The sequence below is a fragment of the Rhinoderma darwinii genome, chromosome 12, assembly GCF_050947455.1.
Source record: "Rhinoderma darwinii isolate aRhiDar2 chromosome 12, aRhiDar2.hap1, whole genome shotgun sequence".
Classification (NCBI taxonomy): domain Eukaryota; kingdom Metazoa; phylum Chordata; class Amphibia; order Anura; family Rhinodermatidae; genus Rhinoderma; species Rhinoderma darwinii.
The window spans coordinates 18,011,529-18,034,354 of NC_134698.1; the positions used below are offsets into that span (position 1 = coordinate 18,011,529).

Below are 22,826 nucleotides of genomic sequence, written 5' to 3' on the forward strand. Positions count from 1 at the left end.
CCCGTAGATAACGCCATACAGTCCCCCCGTAGATAACGCCATACAGCCCCCCCATAGATAACGCCATACAGCCCCCCCGTAGATAACGCCATACAGCCCCCTCTGTAGATAGCGCCATACAGCCCCCTCTGTAGATATCTACAAAGGGGGCTGTATGGCGTTATCTACAGGGGGGCTGTATGGCGTTATCAAAAGGGGGGGTTTGTAAAAAAGGCACTATCTACAAGGGGGGGGGGGGTTGTGTGGCACCCAGGGGAGGGGGGGCCCCAGTCAAAAGTTTGCTATGGGGCCCAGTCTTTCCTAGTTACGCCCCTGGACACAATACAACAGTGAATAATGCAGCTGTGAAAAACAAAGCAAAGTCTATATAATATAATAATCAGCGTTCCTGTAGGTATTCCCTATATCTGGTTCCCCAACTTAAGGAAAAGAGCATTGCAACATAGACAACATAGATAACAGAGCATACATTTTTACATTTTTACATTGATATAGAGGCAGTATCCCTCACCATTTAGGAAAGCATAGAATCAATTGAGGAGGAGGATGGAAATCCACATGGGAAACCTGCATAACTTTGGAGGAGTAGCATCATATGTATCCCTGTCTGGGGTGCTGTCAATATGTTGCCAGTGTATACAGGATCATACATAACCCCTAAACTCTGACAGTCATGGAGTAGGCAGAGTGCATTACGTTTTGGTATAGGACATAGCAGTGGTAAAAAGCATGGCAGTGGTAAAGAGTGAAAGATGTAAGATATTTACCTAGATCCCACTTGGCGTTTGTCTATTCTGTTGTTGAGCGCTGCAGTCAGTATGGCGGCTTGCCGCTTGGTTCTTGGCGCTAACTGTAGTGTAAACCTCTGTGGTTTAAATGCTGTGAGCATGGGGCGGTCGGTGGGCGGTACTCCAGTGTGTATGATGCTTAAATCGTCACTCCGATGGTGTTCAGATAGGATATGAGGGTGTGTCAAATGACGTAGCTGGCAGGGGGCGTGTCTACCGGAGGGGATGCCACTCACTCTCAGACTAGACTGTGGGACGGCCGTGCTTATGAACGTCACGGAGGGCGTTCCTCTGGGCAATGTGTCGTATGTCGTGGCAAGCAGGGGGCGTGTCTAACTGAGAGTATTCTGCTCAATCCGAGACCCGGCTATTAGTTGGCCGTGCTGTGCCCCAATTTCTACCATGTTAAGAGAGCGTATATAGGGGAGAAAGTTAGAAGGAGTTGTTTAGCACACTTTAATAGGCATCTAGTAATCATATGATACTATAAATTGTCTTATGTTGTACAGAATTGTATCGATGGTCAGATATGGTCACGCAAAACCTGGGCTAATTTCCATAATAAATCATATATTATGTTATAAATTATACATTATAGGATAGAGTAACGGCAGGTGTCATTTCAACATACTATGGTTTGTGTGCCGGATACTTCTTCTAATACAATATATCGTTATTTAACTCGCGCGGTGAACGCCGTAAAAAAAAAAATTGTAAACGCCAGAATCTCTATTTTTTGGTCACCTCATCTCCCACAAAAAATGAAATGAAAAGTGATCAAAACGTTGCATGTACCCCAAAATGGTATCATTAAAAACTACAGCTCATCCCGCAAAAAATAAGCCCTCATACCACTTTTTCGACGGAAAAATACAAAAGTTATGGCTCTCAGAATTTGGCGACACAAAATACATTTTATTTTTTACACTTGTACAAGTGTTTTTACTTGTAAAAGTAGTAAAATATAGAAAAAACGATATATATTTGGTATCGCCGTAATCGTATTGACCCGCAGAATAAAGTTAACATGTTGTTTGAATTGCACAGGGAAATCCGTAAAAACGACGCGCAAAAAACAATGGAGGAATCGCTGTTTTTTTTCATTTTCTACCCCACAAATAATTTTTTTCCTCTTTCCTAGTACATTATATGGCACAATAAATGGAGCTACGAAAAACTACAACTCGTCCCGCAAAAATCAAGCCCTCATAGGACTATATCGACGGAAAAATAAAAAAGATTTATAGCTTTTGGAAGGTGGGGAGGTAAAAACGAAAATGAATATCTGAAAAAGGGCTGCGGCGGGAAGGGGTTAAGAAATCTGCCCTGATGTTTGTTTGGAGCGTATAACGAAACCAATGTAAATTTTTCATTATTAATAAATGCATTGTAATATTACAAATCTCTCCCATTTGTCGCAAGTAACTTGAACGGGTTGAAAGGCCAGAGAATTTTTCAGAAAATGTGTGGAAATTGAGCGTTTTTAACCCTATGAGAGTCTTTCCCCAAAAGATGCGTCTCCTGTGCAGACAAAATATCAGCTTACATTCTTTCCACATGAGTGAGCGTTTGAACGGGCTATTAAGGCCTTTAACATTGAAAGAAATTTTAAGGACCCTAATATTTGGGAAAATAAGGTGCTCTGCATACAGATGAGGTAAAGCATACAGTTACATTACTCCTCCACATGATGCCTCCGTTTGACAACATTTCAGAAAATCCAGTAAGCAGACAAGACCTAAGATAGCGTGGAATATTTGTTTCATAAAGAGCTAACGGAACTACGTAAAAGTTGAACCATAGAACAAACACAAGAATATGTTCAAAGTGAACACGCCAAAACCATGTGTGGGCAATTGGTGACTTTGAAGGGTGGTAGAACATCACAAGAACAAAATGTGACAGCAGTGCCTATCTAGCCTTCTAATTAACGAATAGGCCGGATAAAAAGATGAGCGTAATCATGAAGTTACGAGGAAAATGTCAAAGCATGTAATGCTGTGATAAAAAACATAAAGAATACATAATCCAATCCTAGGTCCTTCAACCAGGGCGAGAGGTTGGTTACTTCGATGAGCCAACTTGGGTCCATTCTGGAGATAATGTGTGCAACTTTCGTTTAAGCGATTGTTGATCCTGCGGCAGAAAATCCAGAAACCATTTCTTTAGCAAATTTTCAGCCTCCTTGGGTGTATTGAGAACATGCATTGTGCCGTTTCTAGAGAAAATAAGCTTAACTGGGTATCCCCATTTGTAGGGCATGGCTTGATCACGTAATATTTTAGTAAATGGCGCAAATTCTCTTCTGCGGTTTAAAGTGGTTGATAATAAATCTGCATACATGGAAATACAAGAGAAACGTTCAGGGATATTCATATTCTTTATTTTTAAAATGGATTCTTTTGTTTGATAGAAATGAATTCTTGCCAGCACATCCCTTGGGGTACCCTGTGGTAGTTGCTTAGGTTTGGGCAGCCTATGTACTCTGTCAATAAGTAAGTCTCTTTGAGCAGCCTAGGGAAGGATAACGGTGAAATAATCAATCAGAAAGTCTCTGAGTTGAGCAGATAAGATGGTTTCAGGAATTCCACGAAAGCGAATATTGTTCCTGCGTGAGCGGTCCTCCAGATCAGCTAATTTTAATTTAACCACCATCATGTCTTCATCCATCTCATTTTGTGTATTGTATGCGGAGGTGAACTCGTCCATCTTATTTCCCAAATGAGAAGTTCTGTCTCCTATATCTTTGGATAGTGTAGTGAAGGCAGATTGAAAATCCTTTTGCAAAGAGGATCTTAGGTCGGACATCAGACTCCTCATATCTGCCATAGTAATGGCTAACCCCTCGTGAGGATTGCAATCTGGTAAGTCACACATTTTAGATAATACGGGCGGGGAGGAAACTGACCTGTAGTCTGTGTTCGACATCAGGAGCGGAGTGCCTGTTGAGTCCTCTGAGCTGGAAGACGAGCTGGAATTACTGTGGTCGGTAGTTTAATTGTAGGAGAATTCATCTCCGCGGTCTCTACATGTCCGCCGCCATTTTGGAAGTTCCCTGCCGTTTGGTAATAAGATGTAAGTTTGACCGGCATGGACGCTTTGGGGTTTCCTTTATCCATTGGAACGATCTCGATCCCTGGCAGCAGTTCCCAGAAGTTGCTATGCAAAATTTTCGTGAAAGGTACAGTGAAGGAAATAAGTATTTGATCCCTTGCTGATTTTGTAAGTTTGCCCACTGTCAAAGACATGAACAGTCTAGAATTTTTAGGCTAGGTTAATTTTACCAGTGAGAGATAGATTATATAAAAATAAAAAAAATAAAATCACATAGTCAAAATGATATATATTTATTTGCATTGTGCACAGAGAAATAAGTATTTGATCCCCTACCAACCATTAAGAGTTCAGCCTCCTCCAGACCAGCTACACGCTCCAAATCAACATGGTGCCTGCATTAAAGACAGCTGTCTTACATGGTCACCTGTATAAAAGACTCCTGTCCACAGACTCAATTAATCAGTCTGACTCTAACCTCTACAACATGGGCAAGACCAAAGAGCTTTCTAAGGATGTCAGGGACAAGATCATAGACCTGCACAAGGCTGGAATGGGCTACAAAACCATAAGTAAGACGCTGGGTGAGAAGGAGACAACTGTTGGTGCAATAGTAAGTAAATGGAAGACATACAAAATGACTGTCAATGGACATCGATCTGGGGCTCCATGCAAAATCTCACCTCGTGGGGTATCCTTGATCCTGAGGAAGGTGAGAGCTCAGCCGAAAACTACACGGGGTGAACTTGTTAATGATCTCAAGGCAGCTGGGACCACAGTCACCAAGAAAACCATTGGTAACACATTACGCCGTAATGGATTAAAATCCTGCAGTGCCCGCAAGGTCCCCCTGCTCAAGAAGGCACATGTACAGGTCCGTCTGAAGTTTGCAAATGAACATCTGGATGATTCTGAGAGTGATTGGGAGAAGGTGCTGTGGTCAGATGAGACTAAAATTGAGCTCTTTGGCATTAACTCAACTCGCCGTGTTTGGAGGAAGAGAAATGCTGCCTATCACCCAAAGAACACCGTCCCCACTGTCAAGCATGGTGGTGGAAACATTATGTTTTGGGGGTGTTTCTCTGCTAAGGGCACAGGACTACTTCACCACATCAATGGGAGAATGGATGGAGCCATGTACCGTCAAATCCTGAGTGACAACCTCCTTCCCTCCACCAGGACATTAAAAATGGCTCGTGGCTGGGTCTTCCAGCACGACAATGACCCAAAACATACAGCCAAGGCAACAAAGGAGTGGCTCAAAAAGAAGCACATTAAGGTCATGGAGTGGCCTAGCCAGTCTCCAGACCTTAATCCCATCGAAAATTTATGGAGGGAGCTGAAGATCCGAGTTGCCAAGCGACAGCCTCGAAATCTAAATGATTTACAGATGATCTGCAAAGAGGAGTGGGCCAAAATTCCATCTAACATGTGTGCAAACCTCATCATCAACTACAGCGTGACATGCTGTACTTGCCAACAAGGGTTTTGCCACAAGTATTAAGTCTTGTTTGGCAAAGGGATCAAATACTTATTTCTCTGTGCACAATGAAAATAAATATATATAATTTTGACTATGTGATTTTCTTTTTTTTTTTTTTTATATATAATCTATCTCTCACTGGTAAAATTAACCTAGCCTAAAAATTCTAGACTGTTCATGTCTTTGACAGTGGGCAAACTTACAAAATCAGCAAGGGATCAAATACTTATTTCCTTCACTGTAACTGTGTGTGAGTCGCTTTAGTAAAAGTTAGAAGCGGAGCTCAGATTTATGCGACCGATCTCCTCAGCATTAGGCCACGCCCCCGCCCCTGATCTTTTAATACCCTAGCATTTCCCCTGCAGAGACCCAGAACCCTCAGGTAGGAAACCTGTAAGCCGAATGGTCAGATGATCAGATGGTCATTTATCTCATAGTAACATGGAACCATTACCTCCTATCTCAAACTTTATTTTTTGTAGACAGGTTAGAGATTGAACGGTCTTTCGTAGATAGGTTAGAGACTAAACTGCACAAAGAAATTAAAGCAACACTTTAAAAAGAAATAGAAAATGTTTATTGCAGAACATTTCTTACAAACTGAAATGTGTGACCTTATGACAAAATTTCCATTTACCACCCGGTACTATACTGAGAATTTGAAGAGATAATTGGGGCAGAGAGATTTTCAAGAGAGAATGCTATGTGAGCTATAATTCACCATTCATGAGTATGTGTCCAACCTTTTCTACGTGATCCATAGTTTATGTTCTTATAAGTATCACGCCATATTTATCAAAATCACCTTACTAAGCTATGTTAAAGCAACTCTGTTTTTGCATTATTGGGGAAGGCACTTGTTGCACTTACAGGTTTACATATTCTATGCAAATTCTGAAATGTCTAATTTATATTATCCTTATTGTCTATAACTTTCCATAATTTTTCAATAAAGACTTTTGGAAGAAAAAAAATAAAGACATAAGTCCACCAGGTTCAACCTATTATCCTACCATGTTGACCCCCACCCACATGAGGAAGACACATTTTCTCATTTAAGGGGAAAAATCCCTACCCAAATCCAAATATTTTGATATATAACAGAATAAATTCCTGGATCTACTTTCCACCTTCATCAATCTAGAATCCATAACTTCTAATATTATTTACTAAACCACGCCATACTGGATGGCAACACCTTTTGTTATACATACAGTTTGTCTAATCAGAAGGTAGCTTTGCTGTAACATCAGAGAATTACATAGTTACATAGTTGATACATAGTTGATAAGGTTAAAAAAAAACACATGTCCATCAAGTCCAACCTATAATCCTACTGTGTTGATCCAGATGAAGTAAAAAACCGCCATGAGGTTGACGCCAATTTCCTCATTAGGGGAAAAATGCCTCCCTGGCTCCAAATACAGCAACCAGAATAAATCGCTGGATCAACGTCCCATCTCCAGAATCTAGTACTCATAACCTGTAATATTATATTTTTCAAGAAAGACATTAAGGCCCTTCTTGAACTTGTTCAAAGAATCAACCATCACAACATCCTGAGGCAGAGAGTTCCATAGTGTCACTGCTCTCACAGTAAACAATCCACCATCACAACATCCTGAGGCAGAGAATTCCATAGTCTCACTGCACTCACAGTAAAGAATCCCATCTGTGATGATGGTGAAACCTTTTTTCCTCTAGATGTAGATGATGCCCCTTTGTCCTTGTTACAGGCCTAGGTGTAAAAATTTCATTAGAAAGATCTCTGTACTGTCCAATTGTATATTTGTAAATTGTAATTAGATCGCCCCTGAGCCGTCTTTTTTCTAAACTGAATAACCCCAAGTTTGATAACCTTTCTTAGTATTGTAACTTACCCTTTCCCTTAATTACCTTAGTCGCCCTTCTTTGCACATATACACAGGTGCCCAAAATTGTACACAATATTCCATACTTGGTTTGACTAGTGATTTGTATAGAGACAAAACTATGTTCTACTCATTAGCATCGATGCCTCTTTTTATGCATTCCATGATTTTATTTGCCTTGGCAACAGCTGCCTGGTACTGGTTGCCTAAGTTAAAACTACTGTCCACTAATATCCGCAAATCTTTTTCTGTAGTAGTTTTACCCATTGTTTTACCATTTAATACATAATTATAGAATTTGTTTCCTTGGCCTAGTACATAACCTTACATTTTTCCACATTAAACTTAATTTGCCATTTCTCTGCCCACACCTCCAGCTTTTCCAAATCCCTCTGTAATATTATATTATCCTCCTCTGTGTTGATTACTTTACAGAAATATTAATATTGAAATTATACTCTGTAAACCATCTACAAGGTCATTAATAAACATATTAAAAAGAAGAGGGCCCAATGTTGCCATTGACATATTCTAAAGTTTTTAGTTTAATTGTTCCTCATGGAAGTGATACACATAGAGCATTGCAGAAGTAGAAGATTCAAATGGTTTCACCACATCCTGTCAAAAGAAAGTAAACCATAATCGATTGATCATGAATGTTTAATTCAATAAGGAGAGAGGATAAGCGTTTCCTGGCGGCATATTTGGTGCCACTTACTGTATATGCCTTTATGGCTAGTTTTAGGCCTCATGCACTTGGCTGTATTATGGCTCTGCGTGGTATAGAACTATATTAAGGTACCCATAGTGGTGCATGGGGCTTTACTGTACTTCTGTATGCCCCTGATTTTATTTAGAAGTTTTGTTCTCTCAGGTTCCATACAAATCAGACAAAAAAAAAATGGTGGCATGTTATATTAAATACCGTATTATGGAGGTAGTCTCCTCTAGGGAGGAGAGACAGAACATTAAATGGCAGCACCTGATGGAGAACAAGGGGCTGTCTGTTCCCCTGTAAGACATTGGAGCAACCAGAGAGAATTTGAATTAGATGTGGATTTCTTGCTGTATGTTCAGGTCAGGCTGCGGGCCCTCCTGGCTAAGGGGCCTGGTCGCAGTTGCGACTCCTATAGCTATGCCACTGCTTAGCATATTAGGGTTTTCTAGGAAGCTATGTATATCGGGAATATGAAATAGGGATTTTTGGTTTATGTCTTATTCATCTTAGGCCTGATTCAGTCAAACGTAAATTACGTCTGTGTGCTGTCCGTTGAAATAACTGACATCACACGGACCCATGCAAATCAAACAGAAAGCAACTGACACAAAAGAATTACCATTGAAATCAATGGTAAATCTAACGGAACCATTGCTTTACATTTAATGTATCGATCCTCTCTTCTTCTCACGGAAGAGATGTAAACGTATAGTAATACCAGTGTGAAAGAAGCCTTGTGTGAAAGTCACAACAGCCCCTCTCCTTGCTTCACGACAAAATATTCTGTTGTCCTGGATGCAGGCACAAGTTGCTTTTGCTTGTAAAGGGAGCTTGTAAATTCTGCTATTGTGTGTGTGTGTGTGTATATATATATATATATATATATATATATATATATATATATATATATATATATATAAAGTTACATAGTTAAATAGTTAGTACGGTTGAAAAAAGACACGTCCATCAAGTTCAACCAAGGGACGGGAAAAGGGAGGGGATGAAACAAGAATTCTGCACATTGACATAGGAGCTAATATTTTTTTGTTCTAGGAAATTATCTAAACCTTTTTTACAGCATCTCCTGTCCCTGCAGTGACCAGTTCCTGCGGTGACTATTCCATAAATTCACCGTTCTCACAGTAAGGCTGGATTTACATGAGCGTGTGCGTTTTGCGCGCACAAAAAACGCTGCATTTTGCGTGCGCAAAAGGCACTTAACAGCTCCGTGTGTCATCACCATATGATGCGCGGCTGTGTGATTTTCGCGCAGCCGCCATCATTATGACACTCTGTTTGTATGTTTGTAAACAGAAAAGCACGTGGTGCTTTTCTGTTTTCAATCATAGTTTTGACTGCTTTTGCGTGAAAAAGGTGCCTCCGTGCGGCATGCGTGATTTTCACGCACCCATTGACTTCAATGGGTGCCTGATGCGCAAGAAACGCACAAATATAGGACATGTCGTGAGTTTTACGCAGCGGACTCACGCTGCGCAAAAATCACGGACTGTCTGCACGGCCCCATAGACTAACATAGGTCCGTGCGACGCGCGTGAAAAGCACGCGCGTTGCACGGACGTATTATACGTTTGTGTAAATCCGCCCTAATGAAGGCTTGTCGCCTCTGCAGGTTAAACCTTTCTTTTTCCAGACGGAGGGAGTGCCCCCTTGTTTTTTGAGGGGGTTTTACATGGAACAGGATTTCACTATATTTCTTGTATGTGCCATTAATATATTTATATAAATTAATCATGTCCCCCCTTAGTCGTCTTTTTTCAAGGCTAAATAGGTTTAATTCTTTTAATCTTTCCTCATAACTTAAATTCTCCATGCCCCTAATTAGCTTCGTTGCTCTTCTTTGTATTTTTTCCAACTCCAGGCATCCTTTCTATGAACTGGAGCCCAGAACTGAACTGCATATTCTAGATGAGGCCTCACTAATGCTTTGTAAAGTGGCAATATTACATCCCTGTCCCGCGAGTCCATGCCTCTTTTAATACACGACAATATCCTGCTGGCCTTTGAAGCAGCTGATTGACACTGCATGCTGTTATTTAGCCTATGACCTACAAGTACACCCAGATCCTTCTCAACAAGTGACTCCCCCAGTGTAGCTCCCCTAGGACATATAATGCATGCAGGTTGTTCGTACCCAGGTGCATAACTTTACATTTATCTACATTAAACTTCATTTGCCAAGTGGACGCCCAAACACTTAGTTTGTTTAAATCTGCCTGTAATTCATGAACATCTTCCATAGTCTGAACTATATTACATAGCTTGGTGTCATCTGCAAAAATAGAAATAGTGCTATTAATCCCATCCTCTATATCATTAATAAATAATTTGAATAATAGTGGTCCCAGCACTGAACCCTGGGGTACACCACTTATAACCGGGGACCATTCAGAGTAGGAATCATTGACCACAACACGCTGGAGACGGTCCTTGAGCCAATTCTCAATCCAATTACAAACTATACTTTTTAAACCTATAGCCCTTAATTTACCCATTAGACGTTTATGAGGGACAGTGTCAAATTCCTTTGCAAAGTCCAAAAACACTAAATCCACAGCGGCCCCTCTGTCTAGGCTTCTGCTCACCTCTTCATAAAAACAAATCAGGTTGGTTTGACAACTTCTGTCCTTAGAAGAACACTACAGGGTGGAAAAATGATCAACTTCGGCACAAAATGTTGAAATATAAAAATATATCAATTTTATTACAAATAAACATAACAGAATAAATAGATGAGTCAAACAAGAATAAAAACACTGATATGATACAGATATAATAAATATGTCACTATGTATGTATGACTACTGGGAAGAAACAAGAATATCAGAGCAAAGGACGAGTCCATATGCGTTAACGATATTCAAATAGTGTCCGATTTCTTCTTGCATTCTTCCTATTGAGTCCACTCAGTAAATCCTTTGTAGGCTATATATAACCAATCCTGTATAGGAAAAGGGCAAACAAGGAAAGGTCTGAGTAAGGGAGCATATGGCTGACATCAAGCGAGCGACAGGCGTGGACAATTTGGAAGATCTCAAACCAGTAGCCCAATATTTCAGGTTACATCATTCCAGCGATCCATCTCAATTAAAGGTGAGAGGGATTGACCACATCATATCGGGTATGAGGGGAGGTGCCGTTAAACAAAAGTTGGCACAATGCGAGACACGTTGGATATGGACTCTTGGGACAAGGTATCCACATGGTTTGAATGAATCTCTGAGCTTCGCTCCGTTTCTATAACCATTGACTCCTAGCGGGTCCTGCTTTTTAATCGTTCCATGTTTTGTAGTTTTTATGTGGCTGATTACCCTCTCCTTGTTTGCCCCTTTTCCTATACAGGATTGGTTATATATAGCCTACAAAGGATTTACTGAGTGGACTCAATAGGAAGAATGCAAGAAGAAATCGGACACTATATGAATATCGTTAACGCATATGGACTCGTCCTTTGCTCTGATATCCTTGTTTCTTCCCAGTAGTCATACATACATAGTGACATATTTTTTATATCTGTATCATATCAGTGTTTTGATTCTTGTTTTTTTCCTTTTTCAATGTTTTGTGTCACCTGTCTCCTCCTTTTTTCTCTTTTTCTTCTGCTCTGTGGTCGCCACACTGTGCATGTAATTTACATTCATGTCGGCAAATATATGAACATGTTGTTCATAATTTTTATTCACTCAGCACATATGTGCTCCTATGTTAATTCCTATTTTTCCCTTTTTTTTTTTACATATACACATAACATAAAATTATTCACATTGAACAGATTCACACTTCATAGATTATGATCCATTTTTCTGGATTCTGTACATGCTCCTTCTATACACACATTCACATTTATCTTATTTACAGGTTGTTTACCAATACATCCATTCATTAACATGCTCCCGCACCTCACCACCGCCCCCTCTCCCCCTCCCCTCCCCTTTCTTCCCTTGCCGGCTGTTTTCACTGGTCATCCTTTTATTATTGGTTGTTGTTTGATTTCATTCACCACACATCGGTCCCCTAATTTTTACCATTATTCTGGACCGTCCCCTTTTTTGCTTTTTCACATGTGTTTCTTATTTTCAATAAATACTCACATTGCATTTTTTTTCGTGTCTGCCTTAGTATTTTGCTTTATACATTTGTCTTGATTGTCATCATTATTTCCTAGTGTAGGACATTATCTACTTTCCTCAAAACATATGTATACAGACAACAATGTTCATAATATGTCTAGATAATATCACACTTATGTCCACTCAGTTCTCTGCCCCCTGGTTGCGTATTAGGTACTTGCCACAATTCCTTCCGATGCATTGTGTTTTCATTGCATACACTTTCTTTCTTCCTGATCTCATTCACTGGACTCAGCGGTGGGCGGGTGCGCTGATGGGGGGGGAGTGGCCTACGCACCTTCCGTCCGTTGTCAGTGTTCGGGGCGGTAAGTGGGAGGCGCTGTCAGACATCGCCGTCCCACGTCCTCCATGATGACGTGGCTACCGGAAGTGGGGGCGGCGTCCATCTTTGTACCCCCCCATCTGACGCCGGTTTCCTCCTTCCGCTTGTGACCAGTGATTTTTTGATCCACAACACATGGGCTAGGCAGCATATAGGAGGGGGTCCCGCTAGGATGATGCCACCCCCAGATGAAGGCATTTACCGAAACGCACGTCAGGTGTGGGCGTCCCTCCTATGTGAGACCATGACTTTTGGTATGTATTTACTACTTAAACTTGTCAGTTATCTCATATTGGCAGTTTGATATGATTCAGTCCTTTGGTTCTTGCAGCACATAACCACTAGCTCCTCCATTGATGTGTATTTGGAATATTTACTAGACATCTTTTCTATCCATTATCGCACTTGTTGATTGCTATTTCACATCTAGCAACTATTCAATGCATTTTGTATATGGCTCGGCTGTTTCCCTGGGACTTTGATATACATTTGTCTGTATCCTGCTACAAATATGTATAAACATGTTCTTTATATTCATTCACTCTTTTGGTCTAGCATAGGTTCATGCCTTCTCATTGTGTGACTCATCTTTTTATTCTGTTATGTCTATTTGTAATAAAATTTATATATTTTTATGTTTCAACATTTTGTGCCGAAGTTGATCATTTTTCCACCCTGTAGTGTTCTTCTAGCTGTGTATTTGATCAACGCACCAAGTTCTACTTGGTTACTACTACGGATTTTTCATAGTGTTATCAACCTAGACTGACATAGTGTACTAATACCTTGATTTTATATACTTCACTATCACTATTGAATCAAATCCCTCCGTGGGTATTCCTTTGGTTTTAACTTCTGTCCTTAGTAAAACCGTGCTGGCTGTTACTTATAATACTATTTATATATATAGTAATTCTGCTATTATGTACAGTATATATAAGGTAATTGCAGTAAATGTTGCTACTTCCAAATAAATAACATTGAACATTTTAGATGTCTGGGCCTGGTATCCTCGTGGCTTTGACTCCAATGCTACTTTTATATAGGTACATGAAGATTGAACATGCAAGTATGTGATTTATTAGTTCTATCCAGGCTATTTAGCTGTTTTGAGGTATACATTTTACTATATACAGCACAGCACAGCTCCTGTACAGCCTCCCACATGAGAGCACTGGATTGTAAACACATTGACGCAGAGGAGTGGTGAGCTCTCAAGCAATCGTTCAGCTCTAGTCAAGTACGGGGACGCATCAATGCTCCAATCACTCGACCATCTGAATTTAAGTGGAGGACATTGGGACTTCAATATTCATCAGCTACGTATAAAAGACATTAGGAAGTGTGAGCAGAAAGCCTTGACTACACTATTTTATATTGGATAGTTTTAACTGTTTTTCTTTCTGCTATCATGTCACTGAGCAAGATAATAACAAAATGTTCTGTATAAAATGCCTTATTAAAAAAAAAAAACAAAGCCCTTTAAGGCCTTGTTTACACAATGCAGATGTACGTTTTAAGCCAAAACCAGAAACGGAACCTAAACAGAAAAAAAATATAAAGAATAGCCTTCTAGGTCTGCTCTCCTGGATCCAATTTTAGGTTTGGATTTAAGATTGAATACAAAATCTGCATCAAATCTGCACTGTGTGAACAAGGCCTTACAGTGTATGCATCCTAGGGAGGCATCTAAAGCTGCATCAGTGGCTACATACATATCATAATATATTGGCTATAACATTTATACACACAATTATATTAGGTAGTGATATGCTAAGGCATTCAATCAAATATATGAATTAGAGTTGGACTCGCAGTAAGACCTTGCATTTGCAGCCGTATAGTATCCGCAATTGTGGAGTATAAAGCACATGTTATCCTATGGGACAATGCACACGACCATAGTTTCCACGGTCCGTGCATTGCCCGGAGCACGGACCACAAGAAAAATAGGACATGTCATTATAAGGTCCGTATTTACGGTCTGGGCTTATTGAAATCAATGTGTGCATGGTGCGTGATTGCGGACTGCCCGTGGATGACACTCCGCGGCCCGTCCGTGCCGTAATCACACACCGTGCACACAGCTACGGCCATGTGCAGGAGGCCTAATACAGTTCTTGTATTTTCAGCTATAGAGCAATTGTATAACTAGCACATAATAACTAAATATATTCACACTATTTTACTAACACATTCTCCCAAGGGACTCTTATTACGCAATTTAGTTTCCCTTTCCCAGGCTCTTTTCACATCTACCTCTGGATTCCATTTTTAATGGAAACCAGGTGTCAGATCCATCGTATGAAAAATTCCGCCAGCGCCAGACACAGAGGTGAACAAAGCCTAAGAAAAATTTCAGCAGAAACAAATTAATTTTGCGTATTCCAATTTCAGCAAAAATAAACAAGATAACAAACCTAAATCGTTCTGAAGTGAAAAGTTATTCAATTTTCTTTTGAGCTTTTGTGTAGTAATTCCTAAAACGCCCCTGATCCCAAAAACGTCAGACAAAATAAAAAAAAGCCACACAAAAAAATGTGTAGTTTGTAGTGTTTAATAATTCTCTATTGACTTCAAGCTAACATCTGGCCGCAGCGTTTCTTGCCGCCAAATGTCACAAAAACTGTCTTTTGTTGAGTTTTTTGAGACACGTTTATTGATGCGGAAACCGCGTCGGAAAACGTGCCAAAGAACAGCCGAAAACGGCATCCATTGATTTCAATGGGAGGTGGAGGCGTTTTTTCCCGCGAGCCGGTTTTACCGCTCGTGGGAAAAAGCAGCGACATGCGCTATCTTCGGGCATTTACGTCTCTGACCTCCCATTGACATCAATGGGAGGCAGAGAAAGCGAAATACGCAGCAAACGGCATGCAGGCAGATCAAAATCAGTCTCAAAATTCCAGATGGAATTTTGAGGCAGAATTTTCTACCTGCAAAAAACTCAGTGTGAACAGGGCTGTGTTCACACAGAGTTTTTTGCAGGAGGAAAATTACTCCTACAAAAACTGCTCCAGATGTTTTTTGCACAGTGGTTTGACAAAAACTCGTCAAAACACTCGTCGAGGCGTTTTTTTCCCACTTCTGACTGATTGAAATGGGGTTTTGGAGGCAGAAACCGCCTCAAGATAGGTCATGTCGCTTCTTTTTACCGCGACGCGGTGTTTCCGCTAGCGGTAAAAAAACTCATCCGCCTCCCTTTGAAATCAATGGGAGGCATTTTCGCCTGGTTTTTGACGAGTTTTGCGGAGAGGTTTCCGCGCCAAAAAACTTAGTGTGAACAGGGCCTAGAGTTTTTGTCAAACCATTGTGCAAAAAACGTCTGGAGCAGTTGAACTCCGTGTGAACAAGGGTCATGTTCACACGCTTAACAAAAAACGTCTGAAAATATGGAGCTTATTTCAGAGAAAACTGATTTTCAGGCGATTTTCAGGCAGATTTTGTCCTTCCTGCATGTCGTTTGCCGCGATTTTTGCCGCGTTTATCGCTCACGCCGATTAAATGCTGCGGGCAAAAAACTCAGCAAAATACGCTTTCTCTGCTGTAAACGCGCTAAGGGGACGTCCCTTCTTTCTCCCGCGAGGCGGTTTTACCGCTCGCGGGCGAAAACCGCCCTGTCTCCCATTGAAATCAATGGGAGGCATTTTCGGTCGGTTTTTGACGAGTTTTGCGGAGTGGTCTCCGCTCCAAAAAGCTAGTCAGAATATTCCGTGTGAACAGGCCCTTACTAATAAAGCTGCCTAAATTCACGGCACGTTTGTAGGGCGTTTTATACTTCCACATTGACTTCAAGTTAACTTCTGGCTGCATCATTTTTTTGCCACTAAAACACGTCAAAAAAGGCTTGGAAATTTGTACCTAAAAACGTGGCATTTTTCATAAAAATGCTGTGTGTGAAACCAGCCTAACTGACTCATGTGCTCATTTTAAGGGTATGTTCACACGGCTTATTTACGGACGTAATTCGGGCGTTTTACGCCTCGATTTACGTCCGAAAATGCGGCTTGATAGCGTTGGCAAACATCTGCCCATTCATTAGAATGGGTCTTACGATGTTCTGTGCACACGGTCATATTTTTTACGCCCCGCTGTCAAAAGGCGGGGCGTAAAAAATACGCCCGCGTCAAAGAAGTGCCTGTCACTTCTTCAGACGTAAGTGGAGCTGTTTCCATGGACTCCATGGAAAACCAGCTCCATTTAACGTCCGTAATGGACGCAGCAAAAATCGCCTCAACATGCCATTACGGCTGAAATTACGCTGCTGTTTTCTCCTGAAAACAGCCCCGTAATTTCAGCCGTTATGGACGCTGCCGTGTGATCATACCCTAATGTCTATTGGGTTCAGGAGATACATTTTAATATAAGATAATTATTTGTAATTCATGCGCACTACCCACAAACTTTTTACTTTGCAAATGTTTCTAAACCAGCAGTACTTATCGACGCAACACGTCCTCAAATTTGTAGCCATTCGTAATGTAGCTGAATAGAGGTATAGATGTTTTATTGTCTGCATACATTTTCCTCCCTTTCCTCTACTATTGCCATTCTTGTGATAAAAAGACTGATATATGCCATAAATACAAATTTAAAAGATTAATCGACAGGTAAAAAATAAAAAAAAACTGTTGCAAATATGATAAAACAAGAATCCATACTTACCTCTTCTTTCCCCTGGCAATACAGCGCTGCCGTTCCCAGCATTTCTTCCATTCTTACAAACGGCCAACTTGTGACCGCTGTAGTCAAGTCAACCAGAGCGGTGATGCCAGGAATACGGCACGTGACCACTAAACCCTCTGATTGGCTGCAGTGGTCACATGCTGGGTGCTTGTAAAGAAAGAATAAGAGGACTCCTGGAGTGCCAGAGGTGGATCGCCAGGGGAGAGAAGAGGGGACTACTGATTCTTTTTCTATTTTATCACATTTACAGCTACTTTTGAAAAAATAATTCACACGTTGGATAACCCCTTTAAATTAGCTCCTATTATTTACTAGTGTGGAAATCATGAGACAAATCACTCAGATTTCATAATTTTGCACTGTTTTTATCTGATTTCCTCATTTTACAACAGTGTTGCGCGTCATCAGCCCAGGTAGTGAGCTTCCTGGCATTTGCTCCTGTTGTTCCCTATGATTTTCCTATGTTTGACCCATCTTGACTCTGTTTGTTCTGATTTATCTGTGTATTGACCTCTGGCCTGAACCTGACCTTGTCTCATGATTCTGATTAGTAGACCTGACATTGCCCACCCATTACTGATCTGAATCTGTTTGATGACAAAACGGTTCACATCCATCATCTGCATCCCAACTGTCTATTGGACACTGTCCTAGGGACCACGACCTGGGTATCTTAAGGGTGAAGAACAGGGGATTCCTTAGACTCCACACCTCAGGGTTAGTCTGGGCCTACTCAATAACGGTCCCAGTCATTGATTATTCCTGGCGGCTGCCAAATTACTTCTGCACTGTGAGCAACTCCTTTTCCAACAAGTCTGCATGGTGCTACTGAAGTCTGTTCGTGGTACTTTGTGCTTCACTGTCCCTGACACGTACCGCTATGCTGTGCTACTATATTTTACCATCTTCGCAATGTCACCCGAGTTTCCGACCATGCTAGCTTGGCACCGGCATCGAGGTATGCTCTTGGGCTTTTAGCCTATTATGCTGTGTTACACCTGGGTAATATACTTCACAATCACATTTTTTTCTGTTATGCTATTTAGATGTCATGACATGACTAATGTGCAAATCAGTGTTAAAGGGGTTTTCCCATCAGAGATATTTATGACGTATCCTCATAGCTGGCTGAGCTACGCTGTTTCCTAAATCATGGTCAGAATTCACCTGGTTCAGCTGCAACACAGAGCAGTAGAACGGGGTTTAGGGGGCCCCATTCTAGAGATAGGTGCGGGTCACAGAGGTGGGACCATGGCATCTATCTGACATTTATGACATACCCTGTGTATATGTCATAAATGTCTCTCATGGGAAGACACCTTTAACTGGATAATGTAGGACTTGGAAATCTTATGAAGATCTATGATGCGGCAGGGCTTAGGATACTATGATATCTTTTTAAACACACTATAAAATCCAGGTGGCAGCATTGCATCTGTATGTGGCACTGAGATTTTACTGACAGATCGGGATACATTTACACTAACTCTATGCTGCTCTAAAAACAGCAGTTGTGTGTAACACACACATATATATATATATATATATATATATATATAGGCAGTATGAAGATTCAGGAAAAATACATGAAAATAATCCATCCTGAGCTCCTTAGGATCACCGATGGCAATGATAAGGTTTATTATTCTTGCAGGATTTATTCCTTTTAAAATCTTACATGTAATGCGTTTCGGAATTCGACCCCTTCATTCCAGATAACACGTAAACATGTAACAGACGTATTTAAAATCCGTAACTGGCGCCAAAGAGTTCAAAACGGTCAGTACTGTGCAGTGAAGGGGTAACATGGAAGAATCTCTTTTGTTTAATGAAGGGGTCGGACCCCAAAACACATTACACGTGAGATTCTAGTAAGAATAAATTCTGCAGAAATTGATTGTTGCCAAAAATGATCCTTTTCACAGTTTATTTTTTTTTCTCCTTTTTCAGCTGCTATAGCTCACAGAAGGGTTTTTACCCAGATTTCCTAGCACACTGAATGACAAGCCTTCCTAGTAGAACATCTCCTACTTCTATATCACTGTGTAACCCTGTGGTTGCTGTAATAATGGCTTCAGTGGTTGTCACATCGCTTTCCCAGAAATACATATAGAAAAGCTAGATAAGAACCCAGTTGTTGCCTTAAAGGAGTTGTCTCATCAGAGACAACCCCTTTCAGAATTGGGCCCCTGGGGCGATCAGATAATTACCCCGGGTCCCACTCCCAACACCCCTGGCAATAGGCTGATTTTGCTGGGGCAGCCAAGATTTCCACCTATAGCGGCTAGTGCAGGGAAAATGTAGTATTCACGGTGGCTACTCAGATGAATGACTGTCCTTGTAATACCCGGACGAGTGCCAGAATGGGAGATGCTTGTTTACAGTGTCTCTCTGTTCTGGCTCATAGATGAGGGACCCCCTCTATGATGCCAATATGCCCTAACAGTCTTTTTTGAGACAACTCCTTTATTGGTTGTCACTGAGCTTTTCATGTAAAAAAAAACTATAACTTAGACAAACTGGATAATAACCCTGTGGTGGCTGTGATGCTTGCTCCATTGGTTATCACTTGGCTTTCCCAGAAATATATATAACTTAGAACTGCTGTATATAGTTTTTTGGATAGAAAAGAACAAGAAGAGGGGAAATATTGAAATCATTCCATGTCTATTATTTAAATCCATTACATATGAAATCAGTATATGAAATTGCTTGTCACAATTAGTTGTATCTGTGGTCTATTTAGTTATTATCTCCTGTTTCTCAAGTAAATCTCCATTATTGTGAAGGGAGTAAAGGACAAGGGAGAATTAATTCAGCACCGCAGCATTGGACAGCTCCTTCTACCTCCAGTGTGTGTGTGCTGTGCTGGGCTGAGCACAGGGTCTTATACCTTTGTCTCCACTTCATATATCACTGGCACATTCTCTAATCACATTATATGCAGCCAGAAATTGACAGACAACTCTCACAGCAAAATAATTGTTCTATAAGAGAAAAATCGGTGGATCTCCAGCACTAGGTCTATGTACAAAGCCGAGCTCCAGAATTAGTGATTACTCTCACAGTGAGCGACCTCTCTCAGTCTTCAAGTGTTCAGCTGCAGATTTAATATCTGTATTTACTGGATTCCGGTTACTGGATATAAAACGGATAAGGCTTCTCAGCACATCGGATTCTCCTAACTATGTAAGTATGGATCAACAGGTCTGTGTCTGTCCTGTCTTATGTGTAGTTATTGTCAGGAGGAAGGAGAACACACAGCGTTTGAGTGATTTGAGATATAATGTTATAGATATATAATTGGATTCTACATATGTAATTGCAAAAATGGTGTTGAAGGTCATAGTTCTCTAATTGTATTTAAGATCTTCTATACATAATAGCATCTATCTATCTATCTATCTATCTATCTATCTATCTATCTATCTATCTATCTATCTATCTATCTATCTATCTATCTATCTATCTCATATCTATCTATCTATCTATCTATCTATCTATCTATCTATCTATCTATCTATCTATCTATCTATCTATCTATCTATCTATCTATCTATCTATCTATCTATCTATCTATCTATCTATCATCTATCTATCTATCTATCTATCTATCTATCTATCTATCTATCTATCTATCTATCTATCTATCTATCTATCTATCTATCTATCTATCTATCTATCTATCTTTATTTCAGGACATCATCGTGTATTTGTCCGTCCTCAATTTATCATTAATTTAGGATTCTAGAGTCTTATGTCTTTATAAGCTACATAGGGCTTAATCAGATTGGGGATGTATGAATACTTGCTTTATCTCAGTTATGCCACAGGGTAGATTTATATTGACTGCTCATCCCCAACCTGTAGACTTCACCTTTAGCGTGGAGCCACACAGGGCTGCTTGAGAAAGGCCCCATGGAGTAGGGCTGAAACGTCGCATTAAAGTGATCCTATTTTTTCACTAATTCTGGAGTGCTGTCTCGTATATTGGAGCGCATTGGTTATTTGGGACACTGGTCGAGTGTCTGAACGGGAATTTTTTGCACTCCACACAGAAGGAACGGTGCTGCTTTTTCTTTGTTTTTTCTATCTATCTATCTAGAAATCATTGTGTATTTGTATCTATCTATCTATCTATCTATCTATCTATCTATCTATCTATCTATCTATCTATCTATCTTTCTATCTATCTATCTATCTATCTATCTATCATCTTTCAGGAAATCATCGTGTATTTGTATCTATCTATCTATCTATCTATCTATCTATCTATCTATCTATCTATCTATCTATCTATCTATCTATCTATCTATCTATCTATCTATCTATCTATCTATCTATCTATCTTTCAGGACATCATCGTGTATTTGTATCTATCTATCTATCTATCTATCTATCTATCTATCTATCTATCTATCTATCTATCTATCTATCTATCTATCTATCTATCTATCTATCTATCTATCTTTCAGGACATCATCGTGTATTTGTCCGTCCTCAATTTATCATTAATTTAGGATTCTAGAGTCTTATGTCTTTATAAGTTACATAGGGCTTAATCAGATTGGGGATGTATGAATACTTGCTTTATCTCAGTTATGCCACAGGGTAGATTTATATTGACTGCTCATCCCCAACCTGTAGACTTCACCTTTAGCGTGGAGCCACACAGGGCTTTAACAACTGACAATAGATCTAAATGAATTAGGAGACAAATATGACAACGTCTACCCATGAGATGTATAGTCAATAAAGACAACTGGTAGGCACCATATGTCACCATATGAACAATAATTAAAATTCTAGGAAATCTTGAATATTACAAGAGGGAAAGGTCATTTTATGATTTATTTTCTGAATTCTGGATAAGTTAATTGATCATGTGTTTTGTATTACCGATAGGGTAACCTCATAGATTGATGATATTGAATGTTTGCTTAGTGTGTTAATTGCTGGATCACGAAGGTGATCACGAAGGGGTTATTCAGAGAAACGAAACTACTGCTTATTAACAATAGATATAAACTTAGCTTCCAATAGTGATGAATTTCAACTTATGTGGAGAATCGCCAAGCAGAACCCTGGTCACTTGACCCTGGAAGCTCAGTAGTTTTAACCTAAATGATGATGCACGGACACAGCCACACGTGACCTCTACTGACTTCCTAGTCATGTTGGTGTCGGCACGTCATCAAACATGTCACCTAAGGCTGGATTCACATGAGCACATTACGTCCGTAATGGACGGAACGTATTTCGGCCGGAAGTCCCAGACCGAACACACTGCAGGGAGCCGGGCTCCTAGCATCATAGTTATGTACGATGCTAGGAGTCCCTGCCTCGCTGCGGGACAACTGTCCCGTACTGTAATCATGTGTTCAGTATGGGACAGTAGTTCCATGGAGAGGCAGGGACTCCTAGCATCGTACATACCTATGATGCTAGGAGCCCGGCTCCCTGCAGTGTGTTCGGTCCGGGACTTGCGGCCGAAATACGTTCCGTCCATTACGGATGTAATGTGCTCGTGTGAATCCAGCCTAAAGGGGCTGGCTTAGGAAAGAAGCAATCACATTTTTAGCCTCTTTAGGTCACATGTTCTGAATCTCAACTCTCTCTGCAAGCGAGAAGTCTAGCGCATGCGCCGTATATCAGTATGTATCTGACTCAAGAATGTCTGTCTTTGCCCTTTATTAGGTAGATAAGGAGGTATTAACACTAGGGAATCATCTTTCAGACAACCCCTTAAATTGACCTTT

The 22,826-nt window shown here is 40.4% G+C and overlaps 1 protein-coding gene across 2 annotated transcripts in view; it reads left to right on the plus strand.

The window, feature by feature from the left end:
• The window catches only part of LOC142664351 (prolactin-releasing peptide receptor-like), a 69,482-nt gene that overhangs the window by 15,544 nt on the left and 31,112 nt on the right, over positions 1 to 22,826 (plus strand). The window contains exon 1 of one of the 2 annotated variants that reach the window (XM_075843408.1): positions 19,837 to 20,256. The exons of the other annotated variant lie outside the window; for it this stretch is intronic. The gene's annotated coding sequence lies outside the window, so the exon portion shown is untranslated. Of the gene's footprint in view, positions 1 to 19,836; positions 20,257 to 22,826 lie in introns of those variants that run through there. 2 annotated transcript variants of the gene reach the window in all.